Below are 12031 nucleotides of genomic sequence, written 5' to 3'. Positions count from 1 at the left end.
TTAAAAAAGAAAGAAAGGGGATAGAAAAAAAAAAAAAAAACTTGGACCACTTGCAGATTCAGCACATTCAGAGGCAGAAGAAGGCAAGAAGCTGTGGAAACAGGAATCGCATAAGGGAATGGACTCTCCAGATGAATCTTCAGCCACGGGCGCTCTGGCATCAGCCCCCACTCTCTTTGCCCTGAAAAATCTCCTCCCGGGAATGACTGTCCTCTTCCATCCGGAAGACTCTATCAATGTACGATTTTGCCTCCAAGCCTTTTTGGAAGAAGGCAGGAATAAATAATTTACCATTAGAAATCTCTTTCAAAAAGCCCTTCCCCTCTTTAATGGTTAATAATAAGAGTGCCTACCTCATGGGGTGGTTGTGAAGACAAAGTGAGTCAATGAAGAAGTTCTTATAACTGTGCCCAATGTATGCTTTAACACTGAGAAATGTCATAAAAGTGTTGGCTTCCTGTATAACCATGGTTATTTCCACTTTACAGATGAGAGAACTGAGGCTTAGAGAAATTAAATTACCCTAGCTAAGTCATAGAACGTAGAGGTAGAAGCAAGATTCAAATCTAGGTCTGTCTCCAAATCCTATAATCTTAACTACTGTGTACAAACAGTCATATGCCTAGCATTGGGCAATCATTCACACATTAGCAAGAATTTGCTCAAGCACATTGTTTTCTGCTGAAAATCAACTCAGCTCAGCTGCACTCAGGAAACAGGAATTTTGACTAAGGAGGGGGGCAAGTAGGTTATTTGGGGAAAGAGCAGAAGAGCTGATCGAGAGACCACAGCTGGGTATTGAGTAGGCAGCCTGGAGGCAGTGACACCCATGGACAGGAGAGGTAGAAAAAAAGAGGAGTTTAGGGGGAGTCAAAGATGAATTCTGACCCAAGTGAAATTTCATCTCGATCTGACTCAGGAGAAGGGGGAGGAAGAGTTCTATCTTTTTCCCCACCTACCATCTCTTGTCCCACCCACGGTTCCAAATTACTTATTAGTACTCTTGGTAGACTACAAGAAAGTTTAAATAAACTTTTGTGGGCTGGTTGGAAACATAATGCTTCCACTCCCATTTGTCTTGCGTTTCTTTTGGGAAATGTGTGCTGAGTTCCCAACAAATGACTTGTAATGTAATACAACGTCTCCCTGGGTTAGGCACCTTGCTGGGTGCTGGGAATACCAAAGGAGATATAAGGCAAGGTGTGTGCCCTTGAGCAGGAGCCCCGAGGGGGAGAGATGTGTAAGCAGCTAAGAGACAACGCGCTGAGTGCAACGTGCTGAGTGTAACAGGAGAGGTGTGTACAAAGTGCCTTGGAGCACAGAGGAGGGGGACGGGGAATTGCTTTTAAATCAACTTTTGGAATCCAACCTCTCGGCAAGTTGGGAGCTGCATGCAATGCATTAGAAGTTACTGTAAGGACGTACTTACCATTTAGTACTGAATGAACTCATTCTTCAACAGGACTGTTGCCTGCTTTTTTCCTGGCAAGCAGTAATATCAGTATCTGTGTTCTTTTCGAAGAGGTAAGAGAGAGAGGTGATTGCATTGACCCTGAACTCAGACTGCTCTGGTTTGAATCTAACTTTCACTTACTAGTCATATGACATTTGCCTCTTTCGGTCTCAGTTTTTTTATCTGTAAAATGGGGCCCATGAAAATACCTTCTTCATAGAGAAGATAAATGAGCTAACGCATGCAAAGCCCAGTGCCCAAGATGGAGTAAACATCTCACCCAAATCTGGCTACAACTCACTGGGTGACAGATATTAATTGGCTTCAAATAATTTCACCAAGTGGAGCTGTGTTTCTGGAAGATCATTTTAAGGGATACACAGACAAGCATGTTTACATTGTTTTTTAAAGATTTATTTATTTGGGAGAGGTGGGGAAGGGCAGAGAGAGAGAGAATCTCCAAGCAGACTCCATGCTGAGCGCAGAGCCCGGTGTGGGGCTCGATCTCACGACCCTGAGGTCACGACATGGGATGAAACCCTGACACTTAACTGACTGTGCCACCCAGGTGCCCCTTGCATGCTCACATTTTAATAGCATGTATTTATCTTCACATGTTGGGGGGGGAAATACATATAACCCATCAAACCCAAAATTTAAAGATATCATTTCCTAAGAGGAATAAAAAAAAATTAGAAATTTTTAGTAAAACTAAAAGAAAGCTATTTAGGAAATAATAGTCAGATGTTACATCTTGTCTTTCAAAATAAAAGTACCAAGCTGACCAGAAGACTTAAATCGAGGCTAGGATAGCAGACAGACGTTTCACTTTAAATTTTTCTTCTTCGGGCGCCTGGGTGGCTCAGTTGGTTAAGCGACTGCCTTCGGCTCAGGTCATGGTCCCGGAGTCCTGGGATCGAGTCCCACATCGGGCTCCCGGCTCGGCGGGGAGCCTGCTTCTCCCTCTGACCCTCTCCCCTCTCATGCTGTTTCTCTCTCTCTCTCTCAAATAAATAAATAAATAAAATCTTTAAAAAAAATAAATAAATAAATTTTTCTTCTTCTTTTCTTTTTTTCTTCCCCCCCCCTTTTTTTTGCACTGGGCATGGGCTTGAATTCATTTTAGTTTTCTTAATATCAAATACATATATGAAAGAACATATTAAAATCTTCTCTAGATTTTTATTTTAAAGGGATATGGGGAAAAAACATCACAGATTAGGAACTGCAGCAAGTGATGGTCTCCCTTTCTGTGTTTTCTCCCTGTAATGAAATTCAAAACTTTCATCGAGGACTCTGGGGAAAGGCACCATTTTCTAATGCCCTAACTAAAGGGAGAGTGCGTCTGAATAGCAGGAAAGAATGCCTTCTGCATGCCCGCGCTTTCTTGGCCCCAATTTCCATCCTGGTGGAAAAATTCCCTGAAGCCTACGACAGCTGAGCTTTTCGCCTGGAATTCAGATGATCAGAAAAGGAAAATTCTACCCTGACGTTCTGGGGGTACTCGAGCAGCTTGTGATGCACACAAAGGCCAGAGAGTGAACCTGCCACCTGCCGCATCCACCCCACAAGCTGGAGGAGCTCGAGCTCGACGGGATTCGAGTTTGGGGGAGGCAGTGGGAAGGAGACATAAGAGATGAGGACAGGCGGGTGTCGACTCATTCGCTGGGTTTCCCCCAAGTTGCAGTAAGGTCTCTGGGGCACCCAGTTACCTCTACCCCTTCTTTGTAAAAATTACCCCCAGGAAAGTCCCTCTGTCTATCACAACAGTTAGCCTTTGAAGCTTATGGAATGGTCATGCCTGGACGGGGTTTCCCTGGGGTCAGTATCCCCATCCAGGCTTCTCCTGGCCCGACTATGTCACCTCCACTGACAGGCTTGAACAGAGCGGAGTGTGTTAAAGGCACACAAGACCAAGGGACACTATGCATGCTATGTCTGTTAAGCAGAGCTGTCGCCTCATACCAGCCTATGCGTCTTCTCCTCTCTCACTCGTCCTGTGCAGATGGCCTCCACTAACTGAGCATCCTCCCCTGCCCTCCACCAACCTGGTCAAGCAGTCTTTTTCCCCCAGCTAGGAAAGGGAGAAGCAATGAATCTCCTTGTGTGTCCCACCCTGGGAGAGCAGAGACAGAGGAAAGAGTACTCACTGATTGGGGGCAGCAGGTTTCAGATAAATCCTTTTATTTCAGCCTCAAGAATAGGATTCTCAGGTACAATACAGGACACCCAGTTCCATTGGAACGTCAGAGAAACAACAACTAACTTTTTAGTAGCAGTATGTCTGAAGTACTCATAATAAATACTTAGATGAGATGTTATTTGTTATCTGACATTCCTATGTAACTGGGTGTCTATATTTTCATTTGCTAAATCCGACAACCCTACTCAAGAACAACTTCATGAGGCTGGCATTATTATTCCTGTTTTAAAGATGGGCAAATGAGGTTTGGAGGGATTGAGTGACCGGCCAGAAACCACAGTGCTTGCAGGCGACAGAGTAGAGATGTCATTTTTGACCCAGACCCACTGATTTCAGGACCAATGATATTTCTACAATACCAAACAGGGATCCGAGCCTTCAACAAAAGGACTAGATAGGATGCTGATGGAGGAAAGTGAGACATTCTCGAAGGAGTATGGGGAGATTCTTGGGTGCCTTGTCCAAAATGTAGAAAATCGTTCAATAAACAGTGTGTGGCTGTAATTGGATTGAATTATTACCACGTTTGGTAGCTAAAAGACTCTGCTCCTTCCCTATACACACTCCTAAGAAACACTTGTCCCCCCCTCCCAGCTCTAGTCCCCCTTCAACAGGACCCTTCAGCTCCTGCAGGGAGCACTTCACCCCATGTGTATAAGCAATGGTAGATGAGGTCATTGGACACAGCTCCAAAAGAAGATTCGAGTCATGTTACATCCATTTAACACATGGAGGAAACCCACAGGGCTGAAGGAATTGGCTGGCCCAAGGAATAAACCGGTCCTCTTTCAGCTGGATAACCTTCAAAGCTCAGTGTGTGTAGCTTAGTCACCTTGCTTGAACCAGGCCGCCTCCCCAGAAATTGAAAATATCGATGTGCACTTCAGTTGGTGTTGTTTTAGGATAGCAGAGGCTGTGGGGATAAAGAGAGGGAAGGGGTATTCTCCTAGAACTCTTTCTTACTTGTACGTAAGATCAATCAGTAGAAACCTTCTGCCTGGTTTCCTTCTTAAATCTATGAAGCTCTATGAATCTGGACACAGGCCTCTTTTTGGAGTACATACAGCTCAGAGATGCCCACAAACCTCCAGGTCCCAAGGGAAATTACCGTGGGTCTGTACGTAGGGGGACATCTTACCCTCCTCATCTTAAGTCCCAGTCTTTTCCTCCAGACCCTCACTGGAGAAGCCACACGAGGATAGAGGGTAGCTAGTAAGAGCCAAGGAAAATGGCATTGAAAGAAAATGTGCACCCAAATCTGTCACCACCGGGAAAGTTGGCTACCTTATAATCATTTTAATATCTGATGATGAAAGCAATAAATTCTCATTGTGGGGAAAATTTGAAAGTGCTAAAAAAGTATAAAGAAACAAAAACTACCCATAATCTCCTCATGCTGAGAGAGAATCTCTCCTAAAATTGTGGTGAATTTCCCAAGGATCTCTGTCCATATAATAAACATAATTGGCCTTATACTTCATCTATGACTTTGTATTCCACTTTTTCTAACCTAACAAATTATAACTTCCCTCACATCATTAAAAACTCTTCAAAGAATCTTCATGACTTTGATGACCCATTAACAGATACATTGAAAATGGCATAATTTATTTAATTATTCTCCTGCTGCTAAAGATACAGAGTGTTTCCAAGGTTTTTCCCTAATAGAAGTAACATAGCAGTGAACATCTTCCTCACATACATTTTTTTATCAGACCCTCGGCACCTGTTCCCTTATGTCTAAAATCTAATATAAAGTGGCATCCGATATTTGACCCAAAGATATGTGTCTTATCATGTTTTCTGTTTTTGCCATGCTCTACAAAGGGCCCCGTGTCTTCCAGAGGCCCCACCAACTGAACTCGTTGGAGAAACACTGTGGTCGAGTATTGAGCAAGGACTACCTAGTCCCTTGTCAAATGAAGGGGGCTTCTTCACAGCTGGGAGTTCCAATCCCCTGTAGACTCGGGCCGTGGTTTGTAAGAGAGAGACAGAGACAGAAACAGAGAGATAGAAACAGAGAGAAAGAAAATCCCAGGAAGCATTCTCAGAGAAAGCACCGCACAATGTAATGCCGCTGGGAACGTGACAATAAAAGTCCTCAGAGCTGTGCCGCTTGGTATTTTTACAGAACCGTTGCTTGCTGATTCAGTTAATGATAATGTTGGGTTCCAAATTTTTTCCAAAAGGGAGTCTTAAGTGTTCTCAACTTGGACGGGGCTGGCTTAAAAATAAACAAATAAGTTATATAAGTCCAAACTTTGGAGGATCAGGTTTTAGAAGCCCAAGCTCTGGCGTCGGATTAAAGGGGCCCGCTCACTTCCTGTGGTGGGGCCTCACGTGCAGCCTTCAGGGAGGAGCAACAAGAGAACATTCCAGCGGTCCCTGAAATCCAGCTTCTAATTTGAGCACCAACACCCACCGGGAACTGTGCAGAGGGCACCCCGCATCGCAGGGCTTAGAAGACAGGGGAGAGAGACAAAAAAGCAAGTGCCACCACGGGTAGCTGGGGACGTACTTCTCTTTCTTTGCTTTCTTTGCTTTCTCCCAATGTCAGATCTTTGGAAAGGCTTAATGGTGTTATTCAAGAGCTGTCATCTTCTGCTTGGCATCTGGCTGCGTTTTAGTGGGAGGTGAACCGATTACTTGAAAGCTTCTAAGACTCCTCCTCCAGGAAGAAAGACGTCAGATTCCTCAAAGTGACCAGGGTGGAGGGAGCCCCACTTTGGGTCCAGCTGTGGGAACTTTCGAGGGACAGGAGCAGCCCAGGGCTCCGGCGGGGTTCAGAATCCTCCAGGCACTCCAAGAGTAATAAGAATATGCGAAATGTCACAAATGAATGTCTCCATTCAAGTATTTAGGTATCGCAGTTATTAAGAGCTTTGTAAGTGGGAGGTGCCGAGGACCCAAGGATAAAAGATAAAGTACAATAGACCCTGCCCTCAAATTGCTGATTCTCACTGAGGAGAATAGATCTGGTCACAAATAGCCAGAAAATGCTACATGCCCATCACAAATGGCAGTGGAGACCAGAGATGGACACGGGCCAGGAGAGCAAGGTAAAAGCAGTACTCACTTCTAGCCAGTAACCGGCTTTCTGGACTGCGGGCCCAGTGTGGCTATAACCTCAGATTTTCCAAAGCAGGAGAATGCGATTTCTCTGTAAAATATCCCCATTTCTTTTTAAGCTGGCTGAAAAAAATTGTTAACACTATGCAAACTAAACAAAACATACCCATGAGCTGGATCAGAACAAGCCACCAGTGTGGACCTCTGATGCAGACTCTATTTGTTAATATGGAGAAATATCTACCCTTATGAAAAAAGCACTTTACATAAATATGTTGAATATGATCTTGTTCCAAATCATGCATTTAACACATAGGAAAAAGATGGAAGGTGATAGATCAAAGTGTTAACAATAGATCCTGGACAGCAGGACTATAAATGATTTTTTTCCCTCTTGTTTTTCTGTCTTTAATGACATTTTTACAATGAGCATGTGTGGCTTCCATAATCAGGATTTTCAACAAAATTAAAATTTTTATAAGAACACCCAAGTGTTGTTTTATTATGAAACAGGTAATATATTTTGAAAGCTTTAAGAAATAAGGAAAAATTAAATAAGAATAAGAATTATTGGAAAATGTTAAGAATAATAAGGTTTGAGTAATAAGAAAATAAATGGTGCACATTAGACATTTACAGTGAGCTTTATGGGCATTATTTTATTTATTCTTCTCAACTTCTGTGTAACGGGACTACTGTTATTCCCGTGCACAGGGGAGAGGATGAGGATCAGAGACATTAAGTAACTTGCCCAACGTCACACAGCTCATAAGTAGCAGAGCTAGAATTCAAAACCCAGGTCATCTGCATCCAGAGGGTATGTGTTCTCCTAACCTTAAGAAGGAGATTAGTCCCCCACTTTCCAAGGTTTCAGTTTCTGAGTTTTCAGTTACCTGCAGTCAACTGTGGTTGGGAGACAGAAGATCTTCCTTCTGACAAGTCATCAGAAGGTCAATAATAGCCTCACGCTATGTCCCAAGTGCCTACACCTGTCACCTCACTTCAGCTCATCGTGTAGGCATTTCATCCTCTCCCATCATCCCAAGAAGAAGGTTCAATACGGTACTATCAGGTATTTTGAGAGAGAAAGCGAGAAACCACATTCACATAACTTTTATTACAGTATACGGTTATAATTGCTCCATTTTATTATTATTAGTCGTTGTTCTTCATCTCTCCCTGTGCCTAAATTAAACTTTACCACAGTCTGTTTGTATAGGAGAAGCATGGTATCTATAGGGTTTCAGGCATCCACTGGGGGTCTTGGAAAGTATCCCCCGTGGATAAGGGGGGAGTATTGTACTAGAAGCAAAGTGAATGAGGAAGGTCAAAGAGATGGTGGTCTTTGACCTGAGCCTTGAAGACCCAGTAAGAGTTCCACCCGTAGAGATAGGAAGGAAACAATATCACAAAGGAGTTGAGATGATCCCAGGGGGCAGAGCAAGAAGTTCTGATGAAGTGAGGTAAGTGGGCTGGAGACAGTCACGAGAGTTGGAAGTACTAAATGCCAGGCAGGCTAAAGAATTACACTATATTTATAGTCAGTGGGAGCCATTGACATTTCCAGTACCAGAAGGAGATGGGTGCCATGGTGTTATTAACTTGCTGGGACCGCCATAACAAAATACCACAGACTGCGGGGCTTACACAACAGAAACTTATTTTCTCACAGTTTTGGAGGCTGGAAACCCAAGAGCAAGGGCAAGCTTGGTTTCTCCTGAGGCCTCTCCCCTTGGCTGGAAGAGGGTCTCCTTCTCAGTGTGCCCTCCCATGATCTTTACGCTGGCGTCCCGCCTTCCTCTTCTCCTAAGGACACAGTCAGATTGAATTAAAGCCCACCCAAATAGCCTCGGTTAACTTGATTTCCTTTTTCAAGGCCCTGTCTCCAAACACAGGCACATTCTGAGGTACCGAGGGTTAGGACTTCACGTGAATTTGGTGGACAACCCAGACCATAGACACCGCTCTCATCTCTTTCCCTCCTCCCCATTTTCCTCAGTACCAAACAGCCCAGCGTCAACAATGACCATCTCTGCGCTGGGACCCTCAACACTTATCACTGGAGAAATGTGTTATGAATTACTGCTAAGATTTTTCTCCTGATTCTCCTGGAGCTCTGGGAGTTCAGATGGCCAGTCGGTGTTGGCCCATTAGGTCACATGCAAAAAAGCACAGTCCAAATAGCCATAGGGGATTTTCAAAAATATTGTAATCTCTGACTTGCATCTTCCCAAGCAAACTTAAAGAGGACCCAAATCATAACCCTCCAGCCACATGGGTAAGCCTAATTCTCCCCTACTCACGGCAGCTACTTCCTTTCTTCCCTCTAAACCCCTAGACTACAAAGACAATTCTCTCCCCTCGCCTCTTCCAACCTCCCAACTTTTTATTATTTAATTCCTTTCTTCAGGAATCAGGGCACAGGGTCATATTAATAATTGTCTACCTCGGGGCACCTGGGTGGCTCAGTCCCTTAAGTGTCCAACTCTTGGTTTCAGCTCAGGTCATGATCTCAGGGTCATGAGATCGAGCCCTGCATGGGGCTCTGTGGTCAGCGGGGAGTCTGCTTGAGAGTCTCTCTCTTCCTCTGCCTCTGCCCCTCCCCCTCTAAAATAAATAAATCTTTTAAGAAAATAATCATCTACCTCATCACACGCAAATATGTCTCCCTAACACCACTAACACAAGCCGGCGTTGGCATAACCCCTTATAAACCAAAGCTTTTTTTCACTTCAATTCTATCTCCTGACGCTTCTAGCAACTCAGGCAACTAGAAGGCAATTTCATCTTTGGAGGCTGGGGGAAGAATGAGGTTTTCGGAAATTTTTCTGACAAACTTAAGGCTGGCTAGTGGTGGGGTAGGAACTGGCCGGTCCCTACAGCCTTTTTCCCAGGACTCGACCCAGGATGCTTCTATTCTCAAAACAGGTGGCAGTGGGGGTTTGGCCCACAGCCCGGAAGTGCCCCGTATAATATTAAGAACACTGAAATATCCCAGAGTTGCCCCAAAGTAATTTTCTCTTTTTTTTAATAAGATTTTATTTATTTATTTGACAGAGAGAGACACAGTGAGAGAGGGAACACAAACAGGGGGAGTGGGAGAGGGAGAAGCAGGCTTCCCCCCCCCCCCCCAGCAGGGAGCCCGATGTTGGGCTCGATCCCAGGACCCTGGGATCATGGCCTGAGCCAAAGGTAGAGGCTTAACGATTGAGCCACCCAGGCACCGCCCCCCCCCAAAGCAATTTTCCCTTGCCAGAAAGCACAGTAAGAGATGGCAATCTACATATAAATGCAGGACTTTTTTTTTTTAAAGATCATTATGGTGTTTGGGAGAGAGGGGGAATTTTTTTTTTTTTTTTCCAGAGGAGAGTTGTATTTTTAAAGCAGTTTTCCTTTTGCAAAGTGGGAAACTTCCCTAGGTATTTTTCACTCTCAAAAGTTCTTGCAACCTTTATTGACACCCTCTGCCTGTGTCAAATGGCAGGAGCAATGGAAGTCATTTGGCACACGGCAGGGAGATGGCAGGGAAACAGTCCCTCCCCTCCACTCCGCTGTCAGGGTAATCTGTTTTCCTCATTGCTGCAAAGGAAACCGTAAGCGCATTTTGCCCACTCCAAACCCCTGAAACTGGAGTTATGAGGTCGGATGGAGGAGGCCAGGAAAAATAATTTCTTGGGGTGGTTTGCTGCTTTCTGAGGCCTTTTACTAGTGACCTGTAATACTAATTACCCCGCTTTCCTGTCTGAATAAGACATCTTTATGATGATTCATGGCTGTGGAAGTCAGCGTCAATAAACAGGCCACTGAAATTCAATTCTGTTGCATCTCAAAACTGGATTCTTAGGATCTTCACAGGTAAATCCAGTCTCCTTGTAATCCAGGTCAGTGTTGGGTATAGACATGGGAGCAGGAACTCCGAGGCCTTCCGGGGGGAAAGGAACCTCTGGTGGTGGCCCACTTGGGGACAAAGCATAGAGTCATTTCTTTCTGCTCTTTTGGGTTTGTTTGTTTTTAAAGGAGATCAATGTCTAAGAAATCCTGGTTCCATCATTTATTGGCTACGTAACATTTTTTTGCAACTTTATCTCTCCGTGCCTTGGTTTCCTCATCTGTAAAATGGGGGAAATAGCAGTCCCTACCTCACAGGGTTTTCATGAGGCTTAAATGAGTTAATATTTATAAAGCAGTTAGACCAGTACCTGGTACATAGTGAGGGCTCTCTGTGGATTTGAAAAATACACTTGGAGAAAATAGTCATGTTTAATTAAATCAAGCAGAGTGACCTGAAGGGCAAAGTTGGCTGCCTGTGCCCTGGGATCTGATGCTCTCTTTCCTGCAGAGTGAGCCTGAGTAGGACACTCAGAGGTCAGAGCAGCCCTTCAACAATGAACCAAGAAGTGAGGAGGGAAATGCACAGGTCCAGAGGCGGCCGTTTGCTTTCCCAGACCAGCGGACAATCGTTCTCAGAAACAAAGTTAGCCGACTTCAAAATTTTCCTCCCTAGAAAAGAATTTTGAGGGATGCTTGGGTGGCTCAGTTGGTTAAGTGTCTGCTTTTGGCTCAGGTCATGATCCCAGGGTCCTGGGATCGAGCACCGCATCGGGTTCCCTTGTAGTTCCCGGGAAATCTGCTTCTCCCTCTCCCTCTGCCTGCTGCTCCCCCTGCTTGTGCTCTCTCACTCTCTCTGTCAAATAAATAAATAAAATCTTTTAAAAAAATGAATTTCAAAACTATACCTCTGCACACATGCTTAATTTACCTAAACTTTAGTTTATCAAAATTTTAAGATTAAATGATTGCAGAAGATACATTATACACTATAAAAATTGACAGTTGAAAAGAAGACAGTTGCATCACTATTTTAAACAAATCCTATGGAGTTATTATCTCGGCAAATATCCTAGCAATTTGCCACCCATTATTACCCATTTAAAAGATACACAAATGGAAAATAAAAATTAAAAAAAATATATACACAAACAAGCTTTTCTTTCATACTGAGAAATCCTACATTTCTCTTTTATCTCCTTAAGCTGCTATTCTATTTGTCTTCCCCCTCGGAATTTTATCCTAATAAAATTTTTGTAAGTTAGTCTTCTGTTCATCATCCTGTTGTGCTTCTCTGCAACACACATGTGAATATTTTTTCCTCTGGCCACTAGGCTCTAAATATAAAAAAAAGGAAAGAAAGAAAAGAAAGAAAGAAAGAAGGAAGGAAGGAAGGAAGGAAAGAAAGAAAGAAAGAAGGAAGGAAGGAAGGAAAGAAAGAAAGAAAGAAAGAAAGAAAGAAAGAAAGAAAGAAAGAA

Source organism: Neomonachus schauinslandi, chromosome 2 (assembly GCF_002201575.2).
Source record: "Neomonachus schauinslandi chromosome 2, ASM220157v2, whole genome shotgun sequence".
In the NCBI taxonomy this organism is placed as follows: Eukaryota; Metazoa; Chordata; class Mammalia; order Carnivora; family Phocidae; genus Neomonachus; species Neomonachus schauinslandi.
The sequence above is the reverse complement of the archived record's forward strand: the minus strand, read 5'-3'. Positions refer to the sequence as shown.